This window comes from Macaca nemestrina, chromosome 5 (genome assembly GCF_043159975.1).
Source record: "Macaca nemestrina isolate mMacNem1 chromosome 5, mMacNem.hap1, whole genome shotgun sequence".
In the NCBI taxonomy this organism is placed as follows: domain Eukaryota; kingdom Metazoa; phylum Chordata; class Mammalia; order Primates; family Cercopithecidae; genus Macaca; species Macaca nemestrina.
This window is the reverse complement of record NC_092129.1, coordinates 161824510-161844596: the sequence shown is the minus strand read 5'-3', so window position 1 is coordinate 161844596 and position 20087 is coordinate 161824510.

Genomic DNA, 20087 nt, shown 5'->3' with positions numbered 1-20087 from the left:
AGGTAGGTGGATCACCTGAGGTCAGGAGTCCGAGACCAGCCTGGCCAATGTGATGGAACCCCCATCTCTATTAAAATACAAAAAGTTAGATGGGCGTGGTGTCAAGTGCCTGTAATCCCAGCTACTTGGGAGGCTGAGGCAGGAGAATTACTTGAACCCAGGAGGCGGAGGTTGCAGTGAGCCAAGGTTGTGCCACTGCACTCCAGCCTGGGCAGTGACAGCAAAACTCTGTCTCAAAAACAAACAAACAAACAAACAAACAAAACGCAATTGTAGCAGACTTCTCAGTCTGCAAGTCCATGTATATGCTGATAAAATATATTTGAAGTAAAGTTAATTGAAGAATTTAAGGAAAATTAAAAGGAATTGACTAATCTAACTAACCCCCACCCCCAAAATAATTAACATAGTGTTTTGGTCCTTTTACATTACATAAATATAAATTAATAGTATTTTGGAAATATCTCTGTATCTCCCAAGCAAATCCATAAATAACACTAATAATAATACTGCAATCTATCAGGGTGTTTATTATGTACTGAGTGGTCTATTAGATTAATCTTCACAACTACTGTGTGAGGTATTAACCTAATTTGACAGACAAAAAGCTGACTCCGAGAAATCAAATACCTTTGCCCTAATCACACATTTCTACAAAGTGAGATACCAGCACCTAGTCCACGTTCATTCTATCCAACTATTCTGCCTTAACTTCTAAAGAGAGAAAAAAAACCGATAAAGAACATTTTCTCCAAACTAATTATGTCTAAACAACATCCACACAGATCCTCAACCCCAGGAATGAGCAAGGGAAAGGAATCATTATTTTTCTTGAAAGCCCTCTTTTGTTCTATCTTCTTAGGCAGTAGTCTCATTATACCTTGAGAATGTCTGAGTGTAGCCAACGCTTGAGGTGAAGAATTCTGCTCACCCATTTCTATCCCTTTGCCCCCACGGAATTAGCGTTCAGCAACAACAAAGCCATGCTGTACATTGTTAAGAAGCGTTCTTGGCAAGGATGGTTTTGTCTTTCTTGTTTCTGAGATTTGCCCACTGATTGCTAAAAGTATGTACTATGAACTTTGATTAGCTAGCCCAAGGGTCTGATGGGTAGACACAAACTGTGCAAGAAAGCCAAATGTGACATTTACATGATTTAATCCGAAGCGAATACATCTATGATTCTTTATTTCTTTCATCAGAGAAACCCTCTGCTTTTGCTTCTGATCCTTTCTTTGCCTGAACCTCTTCTACTGTATCATCAACCTATTTTTTTATTCAATGTATATTCTACCAGACAGTATTCCTAGCTTCCTTTTATCACCATGGTGACACTGTGTGCTTATGCCTTTATTAAAAATTTATCTTAAATAGATCTAGGAAGTCGTCTTTTAGGCAACGACAATTTTTTCAGTTTTGAATCCACCATAATGTCCAGATACTGGGAATTCGTGTGCAAATATCATTCCACTATTACTATAAAGGGAAATAAAGCAAAATGTTTAAATGGCTGCTATTCTTGTTAGCTGCTTATGCATGGAAAAAGACATTTTATATGCATTCCGTTCTTGCTTTTCAAGAGCACTTGGCACACAGTCTTTTGAAAGAACTTTACTTAAGCTTTGATTAGCTTATGTGATCATCTATTACTGGTAAATTTTAATAGTATTGCGTTTCTAGGAACATATTCTATGAAAAAAAATCAGAAATACTAAGATTGACATGCATATAATTGTCCTCACATTATCTATAATAAATACTTAAAAATCATAAAAATGTTCAACAACAGGGGGAGGATTAAATAATGGTATGGCATTATGGTTGAATAGCATGCCTCTCTTAAGAATGATAGTGTAAAGAATTTTAGTGACAGGAAAATAATTATAATATGTTAATTTAAAAAGATACAAAATTTATATATAATGTGACTTTTATCTTCATAGCTATGTATATAGCTTGTTAATTAATTAAATATCTTTAGTTATATGTACATCTATTTATAAAATTCCAAAAATGCCAGATGTTAATAGTGGCTATATCTGGTTGGAGAGTTTATGGGTGATTTCATTCTTTTAAAAGCTTTCCTCTGTTTTCTACAGTTTTTTAGTGAGCATAAAATGCTTTTGAAATCAGGAAGAAAAAATAAGTATTTAAATATAAAACTGAACTAATTGAATTCTTCCAGGATTGTAGTAATATGATTAAGAGGTCCCTGAGATTTTTCCATATTTTTCTTGTATTTATAAACTCTATTGTTATAGAAACTACTCTCAGCCTGGTACTTTTGTTTTCAAACAGAGTTCAAAACAATTACTCTAGATGAAGGACAGAGACTATTGTCTTCAACCTGGATAATGAAAAATGAGTGACATGGAGAGAGGCACAAAATCAGAGGACATTGTCCTGAGTGTGTTTAAATTGAACAGCTGATTTTTAAAAGGGTCAAATCTGGAGTCTGTAGATGGGTCTGGCAACAGGAAAGATTGCAGGGATTTTTTTCATTTTAGTTAAACAAAAACGTACCTAAAAATGCAAAATGTAAGAAGATGCTTTTATATAAGAAAATGATTAATGAGTACGGTATTTACGGAAAGAAATACTCAAAGGTTGGTATTAGGAAAAGAAAAAAGCCACAGGATTTTGATCACAAGAAACCTTGGATTCTAAATCTGACCCTGCCAGTACCAAGACTTGGACAAGGCATTTATTCTCTCTTGGCCTTGGGTTCTTCACATATAGCATAAAGGGTTTGGATTAAATGCTATTTAAAATCCCTTCCAGTTTATAAAGTCTGATCTATTCTACCATTTTACATGTTTTCATAGCAAAGATCAAATTCTGGGAGTTTACATTTCTGAAACTTGGGTCAAGGTCCTGACCAATCCTCAAAAGAGCAACTGTGTGGACATCTGTGGCAATGGTAAGAGTTCTTTAGTGGCCAGTCAGCTCTGTTGTTCTCTCCAGCTAAATGAAGGCAAGTAATATGAAAAGTAGGTCCAAGCACACAAAATCTCTTCTTGACTTCCACCAAACAGTCTTTTTCATTTGGAACACTGCTTCCATATGCAAAAGTATTTCATCTTTTATAAAGTGCTAATTTTTATAAAGTATAAATTTGCGATGAGAACCAGCAAGTGATGATAATAGCTGTTCTCTTTTGTGAATACAAGTATCTGTTAAATATATGTAATATGCACTTGTATATATGAGTGCATTTATTGAAAGACACTTAAGCTAAGCATGGATAAATGTACTAGTTTTTTAAACAGCTTTATTGAAGTATAATTGACATGGAACAAGTTACACATATTTTAAGTATGCAATTTGCTAAGTTCTTATATATATATGTACACATAAACTCTCACAGAACCAACTTAATAACCATAACATCACCCCTAAAATTGTCCTTGTTTTCCTTTGCAGTTCTGCAAACTTGTATGTGGTACAAAGCATGGATCAAAATCTTTTTTTTTTTTTTTTTTTTTTGCATTGTGGATATCCAATTATTCCAGCACCATTTGTTGAAAAACTATTCTTTCTTCCCTTTGAAACACTGTCAAAAATCAATTACACACATATGTATGGATTATTTCTGAAATCACTATTTTGTTTTGTTGATACAGTTATCTCTCTTCATGTCAATACCACATTGCCTTAATTGCTGTAGATTTACAACAAGTCTTAGAATTAGATAGTCCTACAAAATTGTTCCTTTCCCCTCCACCTAGAGTGGCTATTTTAGCTCTTCTGAATTTTCATATGAATTTTAGAATAAAATTGTCGATTTTGTGAGAAAGCCTGCTGAGATTTTCTTTTAGATCACATTGAATCTCTATTAATCAGGGGATAACTGACATATTGATATTGAGTTTGCTGATTGATGAACAGCAAATGATTCTGTAATAAATGATTCTCCTCATTTATTTAGGTCATTGTAGGTTGATCTCATTTTGTATTTTTCAGTGCACCGGTCTTGCATATCTTTTGTCAGATTTATCCTGAAATCGTTTGTATTTTTGATGCTTATATATATGGTATTGCTTCTTTTAATTTCAATTTCTGATTATTGATTGATACTCTATAAAAATACAATTGATGTTTTTAGTATTTAGTATTGATCTTGGATCTCATGGTCTTGTTAAACTCAACATTTAATTCTAGTAGATTTTTGGGTACATTTCATAGGAGTTTTTACACAGATGGTCATGTCATTTGTGAATAATGATAGTTTAACTTCTTTTTAAATGTGGATGCCTTTTACATATTTTTTCTTGTCTTATTACGCTAGCTTGAACCCCCACTACTGATGAATAGATGTAGCAAAAGCAGATGTCTTTTGTGCCCGTGACATGGACACCATGTGCTTCAGATGTTGCTCTGCCCTGTTTGTCAGCCTGCTCCCAACATCCCAACCTCCTATGCACAATCTCATACCAACCTTTGCCCATCTGCACCCCACAAGGTTGTTTCTCGCAGTCTTCTTGGCCCAGACACTGTATACCCCTGGTTGCACATGACCCTCCCAATGAGTGAGCTTTAGGCACCTTGACTCATTCTTTGCTCTTATTCACTAGCTTTGTCACCTTTAACTTGGGAAGGATATTTTGTTCTTCTGTTTGTCTGTTTTTCCTGTTTGCCCAACACATGTGGACTGGCTCTGGTTCAGACAATCCAGTGAACTTCTCTGCCATGCAGTGGGCTGCGAGCGCAGCTTTCTAATGAAGTCGTAATTCAGCCTTGAGGAGGGCACCCCTTTCCAAGTTTGCTCCTTTTTGAATGCTTTTCCTAAAACTTAAATTTTTCATTAGAGTTTTTTATCATGACCCCAAATTATGGTTAATTATCCTCTGCATCAAACCTTCTCTTTTCAAATTACTGTGTATTTTCTGCCTCTTAAGTAGACTTCAACTGACACATTACTTTTGAAAAAAATTATTGAAGTGTAATTAACAGACAAAAAACTGTACATATTTAAAGTATACAATTTGATGTTTTGACATATGTATACACCCACAAAATACAATCAAGATAATCAACATATTCATCATCCCTCAAATATTTCCTCGTGTTAAATGGTATTTAGGGGATCATGTAAAGAGAAATTGAGCTAGGGATGTGTTTAGTTTGGGTTCATTAGGATAGGTTTGTATGGTTCACAGTCACTTTCATGGATGGTTAAGACTGCCAGTCATCTTGGTTTAGGAATGGCTTCTGCAATTAATTTTGTTGCCTACTGCTCTTGCAAGCATCTTGATAGGAAGTGCCTGGGCCATGTGAATATATCCTATAGTACTGAGCATGGACCTATGTGGGTAACGAAGGAAAAAGGAGGTTCAGAATATATAAGAAAATAGAGCGGGTCCTTGTTTGTGGAAAATTGTTCTAAATCCTGCACTCACATGAACAAAGATTTGAATGAGGTTTTTGTAAGTTATCAACAAAACTTTTAATAAAGTTACTAATAATACATTATTTAATAAGAAGCTAAAATTATTGTTAAATGATCAATCATATAAAGAAAATAAATATTTATTAACCATGCTCAAGGACAGTCTAAATTTCCTATTTATTCTCTCTCTTTTTTTGGAGACAGGGCTATCACCCAGCCTGGGGTGCAGTGGCATGATCATGGCTCACTGCAGCTTTGACTTCCTGGGTTCAAGTGATCCTCCCACCTCAGCCTCCCAAGTAGCTGGGACTACAGGCATGTGCCACCTCACCTGGCTATTTTTTTTTTTTTTAATTTTGTGTAGAGATGGGGTTTTACCATGTTGCCCAGGCTGGTCTCGAACTCCTGGGCTCAAGTGATTCTCTCACCTCAGCTTCACAATGTGCTGGGATTTCAGGCATGAGTCACCACGCCCAGCCATCTCTTTATATAAAAGATTGCAAAATTATTGTTTGTAGAGAAATGATCAAAGGGGCTAAAGCCAAAAATGTGAGAAAAATGTATTGTAGAGGTGGGTCTTACAGGTTATTAATAAAATTTTTTTGCTTTCCTTGAATTTACAATGTTTGTGGTAATGATGGATGATGATGTTCCTATAAGCTAAATTCATTAACTCCCTTTGTGGATATCTGCTATGTTACCAAAGATTTCTTCTTTATATCTTCTCAAAATTGTAGCTATTGCTATTTAAACCTAATTCATCTCACTGCATAATGAGAACCTCTCGTTAGCATTTACTATTTATTTTATACGGTCAATGTCTATGATGACTATATTTTACAAGTTAAAACATAACTTTTTCCTAGTTTATACATTTATGGTTTTATAGAATATGATATTTAAACACTTATGACAGTGTCCAATTAATTTGTATTTACTTACATACTTCAAGAATTACCTTTATTATAAAAAGTACATAAAAATTGAGTGCATATTTTGAGTATGTATTTCATGTATATATAAATATATTTGTGAAAATTATACTGGAAAATTGAGGACAATGTTATTTAGAGTGTTATTTGTTCCATAATTGTTTTTTAGGTGTGTATTTTATTTTCATTTAAAATTTAGCATTAAAATTGGTGGCTTTAGACATATTTTACGTTAAAGACAAAGGTTAGAAATTCTTTTATGTATTGTGCCTTAAGAATTATTCAATACAGCATAAGTCAGATCATAAATATGCTTGTATTCTATTCTATTTACTTATAAGGCAAATGTATTATTTTCTGACATTTATATTTTGCTTTTATGTTTCATGAGCATCTTTTTAGTTTAAATAGATTTCTTTTCTTCTTTTCTCTCTTCATTTGTCTTTTTTTTTTTCACAGTCAGATTCACTGAATCCCAAGACAAGGAGCTCTTTGATAATGGGCTAGAGGAAAGTGTGAAAGAATGGTTTAGAACTAATTCAAGAAAGAACTATCTGATTCCCACTTGGAGGAGGACGCAGGAGCTGAATCAGATGGGGCTGTGGTGCCTGGGGAGGAGGAAATTGTGAGTACTTGCTCTTGATTGAGTATCATTATCCTCCTGTTGTCTAGGAAGATGATTGTTATAATTAGCCACAAATGTCATGGGCAACTATAATTTACCTTTTCCTGTAACAACTGATAGTTTACCTTTTCAATGCCTCCTTTTATCTTCCCACCATGGGGCTTTCCCCATCCCTCCATAACAATCAAATATAAAATAAAATATATTTATTTTATAGTATGTGCCTGTCAATGTATACTTATAGTAATAATGTGACTATTCATTTTTAAAAAGTCATAAAGTGGCTACTTGCCCAAATTTCAGGCTCCTTTAAAATTAAAGTTCCTATAAGAAAAAATTAGAAATCATGAGGTTATATAATAGGAATGCTGGTGGAGTCTTTAGAGATATTTTAGGACCATTTCTTATTAATCTTATTTCTAAATATAGTATAAAGAGATGTTATTAATTGGGTTGCATAATGCCTTTGAAATGCAATATTAATATCCTTTGGATTTTATTTGTAGTATAATTTCTTAATTCCATTTTATGTTATAATAATTCAGTGGAAGTATATATTTGTATTCTATTATAGAATAGTTATAGTTTCTATTCTATTTTAATTTTTTAAATAGAAATACAATAGTTTGTATTCTATTTTTAGTAAGTTACTTTAGTAAGAACTAACTCTTGAGTTGAATTTTAAAAATAGAATAAAAATCACAATATTTTATGAAGCATTATATAATTGTGAAGAATTTTTTACTAGCATGTACCTTTGCTAGATACTAACCAAATAATAACCAAATGCACTGAATTGCCTTTGAATGAAAGTCGCTCAAGTGCTCTTTTTAAAAAATGTCCCACTGTTTTGGACTTCATACTATATTTATTTATTTATTTAGAGATGGAGTCTCACTCTGTCGCCCAGGCTGGAGTGCAGTGGTGTGATCTCAGCTCACTGCAACCTCTGCCTCCTGGGTTCAAGTGATTCTCCTGCCTCAGCTTCCCGAGTAGCTGGGACTACAGGTGCACACCACCGCGTCCGGCTAATTTTTATATTTTTAGTAGAGACAGGGTTTTGCCATGTTGGCGAGGCTGGACTTGAACTCCTGAGCTCAGGTGATTTGCCTGCCTCAGCCTCCCAAAGTGTTGGGATTACAGGCATGAGCCATAGCGCCTGGCTTCATACTATACTTAGATTAATAAGTTTCATTGCATATTTTTAAGTAACCCTAGAAAGTTATATTTAGAATAGTAATTCAATGAAAACAAATCAGTGACATAAATAGCTAGTAAATCCAGGCCAAAGATAAATGTTCCCAAAACTGAGGAGAGATGGGACTAACATCTTACAATGATATGCTTTTGTTTGTATATAGCTACTGTCTTAACATTTTTGTTTCTTTTACTACTACAATTTTAAAATGAATGGTCAACATCTGATATCTGCCTGTCTGCCTGTCTGCCTTACATCCTTATGACCTGAATTTGTTCTGCGTGTCCTCACTGAGACGTTGTGCTAGGATGTCATTAATAAATTATTTCTACAATATACAATGACCATTTGCTCAGTGTTCATTCTCCATGACATCTCTGCAAATTTAAAATTGCTGACCACACCCTCCTACTCGAAAGAAGTGGCTTTTGTGGTATCCATTTTGAGTTGTCTTATCTCTGGATTACTTCTACTCTTGCTACTATGGTTTTTTCCGTGTTTCTAAATGTGCGTGTTCCTTAATGCCCAGTTTTAGAACATGCACTCTTTTCCTTCTTCTTTAGGAAATATCTATTTTCTAGGCTTCAGTTGTCATTTCTGTGTGGATAAAATTATGATAAATAACATTTTTCCATCTCCAGAGTTGTCTTGTTGAATCTCCTAGAGTCAAAGAATAAAAGAAAAATAACGAGATTAAGGATTTTTTTTTGAGATCATAAAATTATATAGTCACAGAGTTAAAAATATGGAAATAACTGGAATTATGGAGATTCTATCAGGAAGGTTCCTGTTTGTTTCATTTTTCAAAAATTTTGCTCTTGTTTGAAAAAGGATGCATTTTTTCTTTTCAATTTTTATGTTTTATTCCTTGTCTCTTTAATTTTAGAGGTGGTTCTTGTGTTGTTGCATATTTTTTAATTAAAGGCCAATAAAATATAGACTATATTTATCTATTTTCATGCAATTAGAATAATTTTATTACAGTAAGTTCCTTTAAGCAAAGGTACATAGTTTTTTTAGGTTATGGAAAAATTAAATTACTGTATATACTCAAAGTTCTGTTAGTGGCACTGGAGCAAGACTGTTATTTTAAAACCACTTGCTGATTTTGCTGGCAGTGATTTTAATGAAATATAATAATATGTTTTATTTATAAAGTGCTTTTCACCTGTACATTCAGAGTGTCTGGATTTCTTTTCTTTTTCTTTTTCTTTTTTTTTTTTTTTTGAGTGTCTGGATTTCAAGTGATACCCAGAGTATGTCAGTTGATAACTTCACTTTCCGAGATCTGACGAACACATTTGCATAACGTTCATGCTTGTTGATTACTCGGGTCAAAAAGACCAAATTCACTGCATGTGTTGAAAATATCATAGGATTACTCAACAAACTCTTGAAATTTTTTCCTACCATATTATTTTTGTTTAAGGACAGGATTTGGGACAAACAAATGAACAAAAGCCGAAGACTTCTCTGTGAAAGACCTAAACTAGGGTCTTGTGTACTGAATAAAATATCACTATAAAAGAATGACACAAATTTCCTTATATGATTGTGGAATTAGTCATGTTATCTTGAAATCATAGCATCATACCACAACTATTATTGTCACCACAAAAGAGCAAAGAATACTTCAGTTTACTGTCTAAAGATCGGTTTTACTCATGAAAAAACGTTTCCCTGCCTCCTCTTAGTTATTGGAAGACATTACATAAAAAAGCCCCACAGTTGCTTCTGAGTAGTTAAAGCATGTTCTTAAGTGGTTAATTTTCTTCCCCATTTTCACGTTGTTCATATTCTTTCCCTTTTTCTTCTCTACCAGTTTCCATCTTTTCTAAGACAGTTAGGTAATGACTAGCAATACATTTGTCCATACCCTGGATAATTCAATACATTAAAACAACATGGAATTCAGTAAGAAATATTGCTAATTCCACGTGTCCTCTGCTCAGTGTCTTTGACTGTGGACTGCTGGCTGCTCATTTTGCTTTTTTAATTTGAAGGCTGGCTCTAAAAAACGTTTTCTTCTTTGTACCTCATTTTCTGAATTGAAAATATTTACATATCCACATATGGCATTCAACATATGTGGAAACTATATTTGATAGTAAAGAAAATTTTATACCAAATATTTGGTAGAAGTAAGCAAATATAATCTTAACATAATAGTAAGAGCGTACTTAGCATAATAGGAAGAGCACATGGACCATTACATGATCAAATATTTGCTATAAAAACATGTTGGAATAGAAAATTAATGTTACTATAAACACTTTTAAAGCACTGCTACATTGGAAATATAGAAATGGAAATTAAAGTAACTTACTTGAATAATTTTATTCAAACTATTACTATTAAACTTAGTTGAATAGTCCTGTTCAAACTATTTCTATTCCTAGTCAAACTATGAGTAAACTGCAGCACTGTAAGTTACCAAACGTTGTAAGACTTACAAAAATATCACCATACTCATATCCTTATTAAATTCATTCTGTGATCCAGCAGCTGCCACAACATATAGTAAATATTATGACAAATCTATTGAGAAGCATTTTGGGGTGTAGCATTGAAGAAAATAATTTCTGCATGATGTAGGGCAAAAAATTAAGATATTAAGAGTAAATACTTTCACGAAAGATCTAAATTTTCTAAAGAATGATGTAAGACATTCCATATTATGCTTATTTAGTTTATATTTGTACTAACAATTTTGAATTTAGTTTTATTTCACTATAAGATGTCCCTCTGATATCCTAGGTAAAATAAAAATAACAAGCGAAAAAAAAAAAAAACCCAACATCCTGAGAGAAGTCAATTTAATTTTATTTTTAAAGCTTTAATATTTGGGATTTATGCTCTCATCCTCAATTCTGTTCAAAAGGAATAAAAGCTTAAAGCAGCAACGTATTTATTTTCTCCTCCTCCAAATCTTAGACTATGTTATTATTAACAGTTACTTGATTAAAAATGCATACCAGTTTTCCTTTTATTTTTCTTTTTCTTTAAAGTAAAGCATGTTACTCAACCCCATATTGTCCATGAAAGGAAAACAAATCTTGGGCATATCTACTCCACTATTATAGATGTAAAGCAGACCCAAAGCACACCAAGGAATTATAATGTCACTCAAAGGAAATTAAATTAAAAGTAATTTAACCTAAGAAATAAAAGAGAAACAACAATAAGGATATTAAATACATACCACAAAAACCTATACACTTGCTACAAATAAATCAAAAGCTAGACGAAGCCTTCTAACAATCAACTGAAAAATTGTAAAGTGGACCATTTTATAGTTTACAGAATTTATATGTTTAAAAATAGACTGTTCAAGAGGTAATCATTCCGTGTACTAGTCCCAGAAAGAAATTCTTACAAGGTTCTTCATTAAGAGAACACTGTAAAGAACAATGTCCACAATCATATTTCTATAGCTGAATAGTTTGAAGGGTATGTTTTTAAAATGTTTATATTAAATATTTAAGATTTTAGACTTATAATTATGTTTACATCAATATACTATATGTAAATTAATACATGAATATAATAAATCTATGTATATGAATATATAAATATATCAAAATATATATCATAGTTTTTTAGAGCATTATAACAAAGTAGAGAATAGAAAGGCAGACATATTTTCTATGGAAGTACATGGTACAGGTACCATGAATCAACAATGACTTGACTGGGTCCAGTGACCCACGCCTGTAATCTCAGCACTTTGGGAGGCCGAGGTGGGTGGATCACCTGAGGTCAGGGTTTTGAGACCAGCCTGGCCAAAATGGTGAAACCCTGTCTCTACAAAAAATACAAAAATTAGCCAGGTGTGGTGGCAGGCACCTGTAATCCCAGCTACTGGGGAGGCGGAGGCAGGAGAATCACTTGAACCCAGGAGGCAGAGGTTGCAGTGAGCCAAGATCATGCCACTGCACTCCAGCCTGGGTGACACAGCGAGACTGCATCTCAAAAAAAAAAAAAAAAACCCAAAAAACAGTGAGTTTAAGTAGACACCTGGCCATGCCGTTTGTTGCTAAGGAGAGGGGCTCAGGGGCACTGCTCTAAAATAAAGTTATTTATTATTATTATTTTTTGAGATGGAGTCTCGCTCTGTTGCCCAGGCTGGAGTGCAATGGCGCAATCTCGGCTCACTGCAAGTTCTGCCTCCCGGGTTCATGCCATTCTCCTTCCTCAGCCTCCTGAGTGGCTGGGACTACAGGTGCCCACCACCACACCCGGCAATTTTTTTGTTTTGTTTTGTTTTGTATTTTCAGTAGAGACGAGGTTTCACTGCGTTAGCCAGGATGGTCTCAATCTCCTTTGTGATTCGCCCGCCTCGGCCTCCCAAAGCGCTGGAAAGTTATCATTTTTGGCAAACTATCCATAACATACAACTGGTTGGTCATTTATAATCTTATGCAGTAGGTTAGCTCATTTAGTTCTCTAGGTATATATTTTGTAGTCAATTCTTCTCTGCAGAAGAATGGCCTTCTTTTCAAAATGAACCACCCCAAATGTGCTTTCCTGAGACTTAAAAAAAATGGCCAAAGGACATGATTACTTTGTCTGCATATATAATTTTTAAGGATAATTTTTTTAAGCCATAGTACCTTCTGCTGGAGAACTTTAGGGTTGGTCCTTTTATCAGTATATCCAAAATTACATTCTGAGGAACTTCTTGCCTCTTCCCTAAAGGACTGAGAGACTTGGTATTCATTATATATTCTGTTAGGCAGACACTTTGGCTTTCCTAAGGGGATGTTAGTCTATCTCTGCTTAGATGGCTGCAAGGCATGGAGATAGTTCCAACTTAAGGCAGAACATAGAATAGCTGCATTCCAGGTAGCTGTTAAAGAGTACTTAGGTCCCTGCTGCTGCAATTTTATGAAAATGTCAGTTGAACAAAACTGTATTTATAAACATACACACACACACACACACACACACACACACACACACACACATGATCACTGGATGGACATGTAGTCTAACAAGAAGATGCATTAATTGACTGAAAATTGCTGTTGGCCCTCAGACAACTGCCTTTATTGAATTGCTTCTTTGGTGCAGTGCCTCAGCCTACAGTGAGTGACTTTATAAGAAACAGTCTAGGAAACACATTGCTGCATTGAGTGTAAGAGTGTTGTTAAATTTGTCACATCACTTATTATCATTTTTATGAGGACCCATGGGAGAAAACTGTCTTAGATTTCAGAGATAGTAATGCCTGTCCTGGGCCACATTTTACCCTCTCATCCATGCTACAAATAATGTAACTGATTGGGCCATTCTGAATCCTGGACTTCCTGGCTCTGTCCCCCAAGGCCCTCCTTGCCCTGGATCCCAGAAAATGTAGCATCAATATATGTGCTTCTTCTAGCAGGTTTCCAGATCCCGAGGCATCCTGTGTATTCACTTCAATCTTGACTTCAACAAATTTCTTCCATTGTCATTTTTTCTTGATTCCATTTATCATATTTTTAGTTTTTATTCTATCTTTTCTTAGTATATTGCATGGATTTTTAAAAGCTATTTTCAATAATTTATGAATGTGAGCATGAGAATCTTGAGAGCAGTCACGGCTTTGACCTTTCAATGTTACGTGTCCTCTGAGTCTAGGGGCCCCTGTGTTCTGTAAGCTGCCCCCATATACAGTTAGCCCTCACTCAAAATTTGCTCACTGTTCTCGCTACAGGCGTTTTCTGTGCAGACAAAATAGTATTTTACCACCTTCCCTAGGGAGGACATGAAACATGGTTGCTACTGCTTCTGTTTCTGCACATCACTTGTGCTATGCACTTGAAGCATACAAATTTTAATATGAAATTTAAGCCTTCTTGGAGGTATTAGATTCTGTGAGCTTAATGTTTTTGATGACTCATATTGTTACTAGTTTCTTTGGTGATTTAGTGAAAGATCTGAACTCTTCTCTGAAATGAACACACTCATTTAATAAAAAAATGAAACGTTTACATAATTATTTTGATAAGAGTTGACAGTAAAGCAGAAATTCTGGAAATGCTGGTACTAAATATCGTCAGTAAACTCATTTCTCCTTTGTCTGAAAGTATTTCTTGCTTAAATGGCACATCTGAAATTCAATGTATGCTGTGAGTTCCTTTAGCACTCACACTTTTAGAATAACTAAGATGAATATAGGAAAATAATTTCTATTAGGTTATCATTCACTCACTCATCCATTTATCCTGCAGGAAAATGCCCTGTATGATTCGAGGTACTGGGAATACTGAGGTAAGTATTACAAAATCCATGCCCCTGCGGAACTTATGCTCTAGTCAAGGGAGGAAGAGAACTAATGAATGAACTAATAAACAACTAAATGAGATAGTTTCAGATAGTTGTGGATGCACTGGATAAAAAGAAAGGTGGCCATGTATAGTAACGACTTTGGTTAGAGGGGTCAAGGTAGGTGTCTGATCTTTGATATGAAACTGGAATAATGAGAGGGACCCAGACATGGAAAGATCTAGAGAAGAAACCTTTAAGGCAGAGGGAACAAATCATGCAAAGGTTCTTGGACGGGAATAAATTTGTGTTCTCAGGGTCCAGAGGGAAGGTCAGCACAACCTGAGCCAGGAATGTCACAAGAGGTGAGCCAGGAGGCTGGAAGGCAGGCCACTTGAGGTCTTTGGCTGTACATATCTTTCCTTTAGGCCCCTTGAGCATGTCATCTAACCTGTCTAGGCCTCAGTTTCCCCTTCTTTAAAGTAAAGGGGATAGAACTATCTCCTAGACTTGCTTGTGAAGATTTAGTGTGTTAATTGATGTTAGGTGCTTGGAAGAATGTCTGCCACTTAGTAAGAACTATATGTGTTATCTATTATTATTATGTATTTATGTACTTTCCCCCTAGCTAACAATTTATTGCTCTGATAGATTTTTAAAGCTAGAATAGGTCTTGGAAATCACATTAAATCTTGACATTTTACAGACGACACTTTAGCTCAGCAAGGTCAAATGGTTGATACAAGTTCCCAAAACTGGTAAGTAAATGTTTAGACTAGAATCTTGGTTTCTTGACTCTCAGGCCAAGAGCTTTCTACTATTAAATAGTGTTGGCCTTTAGCTATCAACCTTATGGCTTAGAATTGTTTTCCTTAGTATTTGCCTTATATAATTATATTGACGATAGTATTATTGAAGCTGTATTTTTTGGTAGAGACTGAGATAGTTACCACACTAGTAGTGAATTTACAAGCTAATGACTTACTGATAACTGAAAGATATTTGGAAATAATTAGGATCTTGCCATGAAGTTTATAACAGCTTTTGCCCATAGTAAAATAGTAATATAGGCTATTATTTAAGATTATTCTATTTTATCTAATGAATTAACCACAGATTCAAATATCCCATTAGTAGCTTTAACTTTTGCACCTTTTGAATAAGATGAATATAGAAAAATTATTTTATTACATTTTTTCATTCATCTATTTCCTCAACAACTACTCTGTACCCTGTACTAATCTAGAGACTAAAGATACCATTGTAAACAGTATAGAAGAGTGTCCTCTCATGGACCTTATACTCTAGTCAGGGGAAGCAGACAATAAACACATGAGTGAATTAATAAATAATGAAAAGGGTAATTTTAGGGTAGTCCCCAAACACTTTAAAATTGGGAAATCAGGCAATCAGTGATTTGTCAGTCTAATAAATAATAATGGTATAACTAAAATCAGAAGTGTTAATCACACTTTAAGTGATTAGCCCATTTAAACAACTTATTTTTCCAAGCCTCAGTTCTCTAGCCTTACTACCCACCAATAAATGAGTTAATAGGTTACATAAATTAAAATGTAATTATGCACATAGTGTTATTAAACAGTGGGGTTAAATTAATATGTAGCAAAAAGAATGCTAAAATTACTTTACCTAAGAGGTATGATGTGGTGTCTCAGGTTAGTTTTAAATTTTAACTTGTCTCTTTCTACAACCTTATAGATTTTCCCAGACGTAGGAAAATTGGTTCCTGGGATAATCTTTATTTGTTTATTTTTCATTTGCTTCTCTATAGAAAGTCTCTGACCTACAAAAGGTTTTGTTCCCAAAGTTAATTTGGACACCATTCTGAACTCGTTTACTGTAGAAGCGGTGCTTAGCGTAGTCGTTAGGTTCAAATGTTGGTTTACAGAAGTTTATTTCACTGTTCTTGAAGCTGAAAAGTTGCACTTAATGGTGCTCCCTTGAGTTCTGGCCCAATTTGGTTGCAAGGAGTAAACAAAAGAGGTACATTTTTCTCTTTCCCTGAGCACAGACCTGGATCCAGTCCATCCTGGGAAGCAGATGAGATTTCCTCATGGCCCCCTCTGGTCTTCCCTCTCACACCGCTAACTGCTCGTGGCACTGTTCTCTTTAGGCGTCAGGACAGATATTTTTTTTTCTTTTTCTAGTAAGAGCTATGTGTCCTCTATTTACTTTTTTCCATCTTATTGGAAGAATACCAAAGTTGATAATTGAGTAAACAATATGGATATTTGATTTTTCTAAATGCCAAATAGATGTATCACAGTGTCAAAATGATTTCCTTCAACTTTTGTTCAAGTATCTGTTTTTAGGGGCCAAGAACTTCCTCAGAGTTACCTTCTTTTGCTTCTGAACAATACCCTCTCCTCGGTTAGAGCTGTCACTGACTGGCCCCGATGTTCATAGAATATTCTTGCTTCTAACTTTGAGGTGGTACGCGGAGTTAAAATCTATGTGATTTAACCCAAGGCAAGCTTAGTCCTGTTAAAAGAGAGAGAAAAAAAAAAGGCTGAAAAAGTATAGCAGTGTTAATTGATTAGTTTGGGTTCACCCTGCTGTTGGCATTTACTTTATTCTCTATATTGTCCTTGTATACTTTGTTGTCACTTTAGAGAAATCTGCTATATGAAATCCCAGCATAAGCAAAAAGCAAACGGAAGCAGTGAGTTTGTCCCACACCACTGTCAAGACAGTGCATAGGTCTGCAGCCTGCCAAAAATAGATGTGGTTTATAGTATGTTCAACTCCATTGCTCATATTTTTTCATTTCCTCTTCCCAGCTGAGTAAATGGAGGGGGGAAGAGAAAAAAATTACTGCCATAAAAAGTACATTTTCCCCTCTATGTTCGATTATGGAGGGACATCTATAAACGTGGGCATAAAGCCCAGAGGAAAGGAGATATTTCCGAAATGTTGTCTGATAGTCACTTTAGTTTCCAAATAAATATAGTTTGAAAATACATTGAGGACGTCTAAGCAGAAATATTGACATATGGCATGTAATATTTGGCTGAGTTTGTGGATGAGAAATGAGCCTGCGTCAAGGAGCTTTGCTGGTAATTGTATAACCCAGGAAGGGACTGACAATCCGTCATGAAACACAGAAATTTAGGAAGCTGTGGAACCTTAATGATCATGTAGAAGAATTTATCTGGTAATTAAAACACTGAAATACAACTACTGTAAAATATGAACAAAATTAATGTGATCATTTAGAAATAGCTGAACTATTCAGTTTCAGCTTTTGCAATTTCCAAAAGGTGTTATTTGCTGGGCTCCAGGGTGCCATGGCAAAAACGGGACCTTTCTTTGGTCAGTACCTACAATTGAAATCTCATCTCCAAGCTGGCTGCTTAGGGTGTGGCATTTGTTTGTTCGTTGTGATTTTACCATCAAAGCATATGTCACATATGCTTAAGTATGTTTAATATTATAAGGCACATATACTTAATGTGGAGAGCAGCATTTGCAGCAGTACATGCTCAAAGTAGTATTTACTTGAAAAACCAGTTTCGAGGAGATAGCATGGTTTATTAGATGCACATTAGATTGGAATTTAGAAACTTAATTTTCGTTTCTACTTTTGCCATCTGGCTTTATGAGTTTAGATAAGTGACATTCATTTTCAGATTTCTTTGTGTTGATCTCTAAAATGGAAAGGCTATCTAGTTGATTTCTAGGATTATTTTATAAATATCCAATAAATTCCATTGAACAATTTTCTCTAAGGAACTCATTTTTTTAATGCCAAGGGAATTGGCTAAAATTTATACAAAATAATATAAAAAGTAAAGAAAAATATTGGAATCATTTTTTTGTACTTATGTTTAGCTGATCCTGTGATACCTGTGGATGTTTTTGTGTTTATGATTTTGTGGTCAGGAAGAAAGATGCCACCCTTCTACTGAAGGCACATTAGTGACGGTTCTCTGAGGGGCCATCATCATTTAGTAGCTCTGTAGCCATCTACACCATCAAAAACAAGATGGCACATTCCAATGAAGAAAATAAAGAGAGCCTAATGAGCTGGTTAGAGCTCAAAGGGCTAGTTAGAAACTATAGTCAGAGTTCAGGGTAACCCATAAGGAATGGCAAAGATTCCTTTGTGACCAGTAAGAGCAGGGAGATCTTAGCACCTTTGGGCCTGCAGGAGCAAAGGGAACAGTAGATATTGGAATCTGTAAAGAGATCACTAGCTTGTTTGTAGCTATGGGAGAGGGTCTCCAACCAGAGCTCTGGGCTTTAGTGTAGAAGCTTGGCCACTTTCCAGTAGGAAGGGAATCAGAAGAGAGAATAAATATATGAATCTCTTTCTCTCCTGACTCTGTGATCTTTTGCTAGTGCCAACCATAGACTAAACTCAAGTGGAAGCCAGAGGCCAGGGGAGCCAGGTGGATCTAGTCCGGTAAGTTCAGCCTGTAAAAGCCCAAATCTTGATAGAAAAGAATTGGATGGTTCTGGAAGGGCAAATAGAAAGCATCAAATACATTCATAATTTTATGCTATAGAAATGTTTTTCCATCCTATAAAAAGTAGTCATGAATTTTTGATAGACATTTAGAATGACTCTTGGCATGATTAACTTTAATGGAAAAGGTAAACTCAAAACATTGCTTTGATCTAGACTTTGGTATCTGTTATCATATTGCTGCAATGATAATATTTTTACTAGACCCCCTACTGACTGTATCACTGACTTATTTAAACCTTTTGAATAGATACATAGTGTGACCAGACCTCTATGTTCAGGGTCTATGTGTATGCATTTTTGGATTCCGTTTACTGTGTGTGAGACTGAAAACATTTGTATCTAAATTTATGAGAGATATTGGTGTGTAGTTTTCTTTTTTTTTCACTACTTTTGTTTGTTTATAGTATCAGAACAATACTAGCCTCACCAAATTAGTTAGAAAGTGTTCCCTTTACTTCTATTTTCTGAAAGAGAGGTATAAAATTGACATTAGGCTGGGTGCAGAGGCTCCTGCTTGTAATCCCAGCACTTTGGGAGGCTGAGATGGGTGAATTACTTGAGGTCAGGAGTTTAAGAATAGCCTGGCCAATGTGGCAAAGCCCATCTCTACAAAAAAAAGAAATACAAAAAATTAGCTGGGCATGGTGGCGCATGCCTGTAATCCCAGCTACTAGGGAGGCTGAGGCAGGAGAATACCTTGAGCCTGGGAGGCAGAGGTTGCAGTGAGCCGAGATCATGCCACTGCACTTCAGCCTGGGCAAAAGAATGAGACTGCCTCAGGAGGAAAAAAAAAAAAAAAAAAAAAAAAGACATTAGTACTTCTTTAAATGTTTGGTAGAATTCTCCAGTAAAAGCATCTGGAACTGCATATTTTTTTTCCAGGAAATTTTGTATCGTAACTTCAATTTCATTAATGGTTAAAGGACTATTCAGATTATCTATTTCTTCTTGGAGTTGTAATTTGCAAGTTCTGAGGAACTGCTTTTTTTTTCTCATTTGTCTAACGTATGAGTATAAAATTGTTTGTCATATTTTCTTGATAACTTTTTAAATGGCAGTGAGATCTGTAGTGATATCCTGTTTCCTTCCTAAGATTGGTGACTTGTGTCTTCTCCGTTTTTGTTTTGTCAGTCTTGCTAAAGATTTGTGAATTTTATTGATTTTTTCGAAGAACCAGTTTTTCGTTTTAATTATTTTCTGTA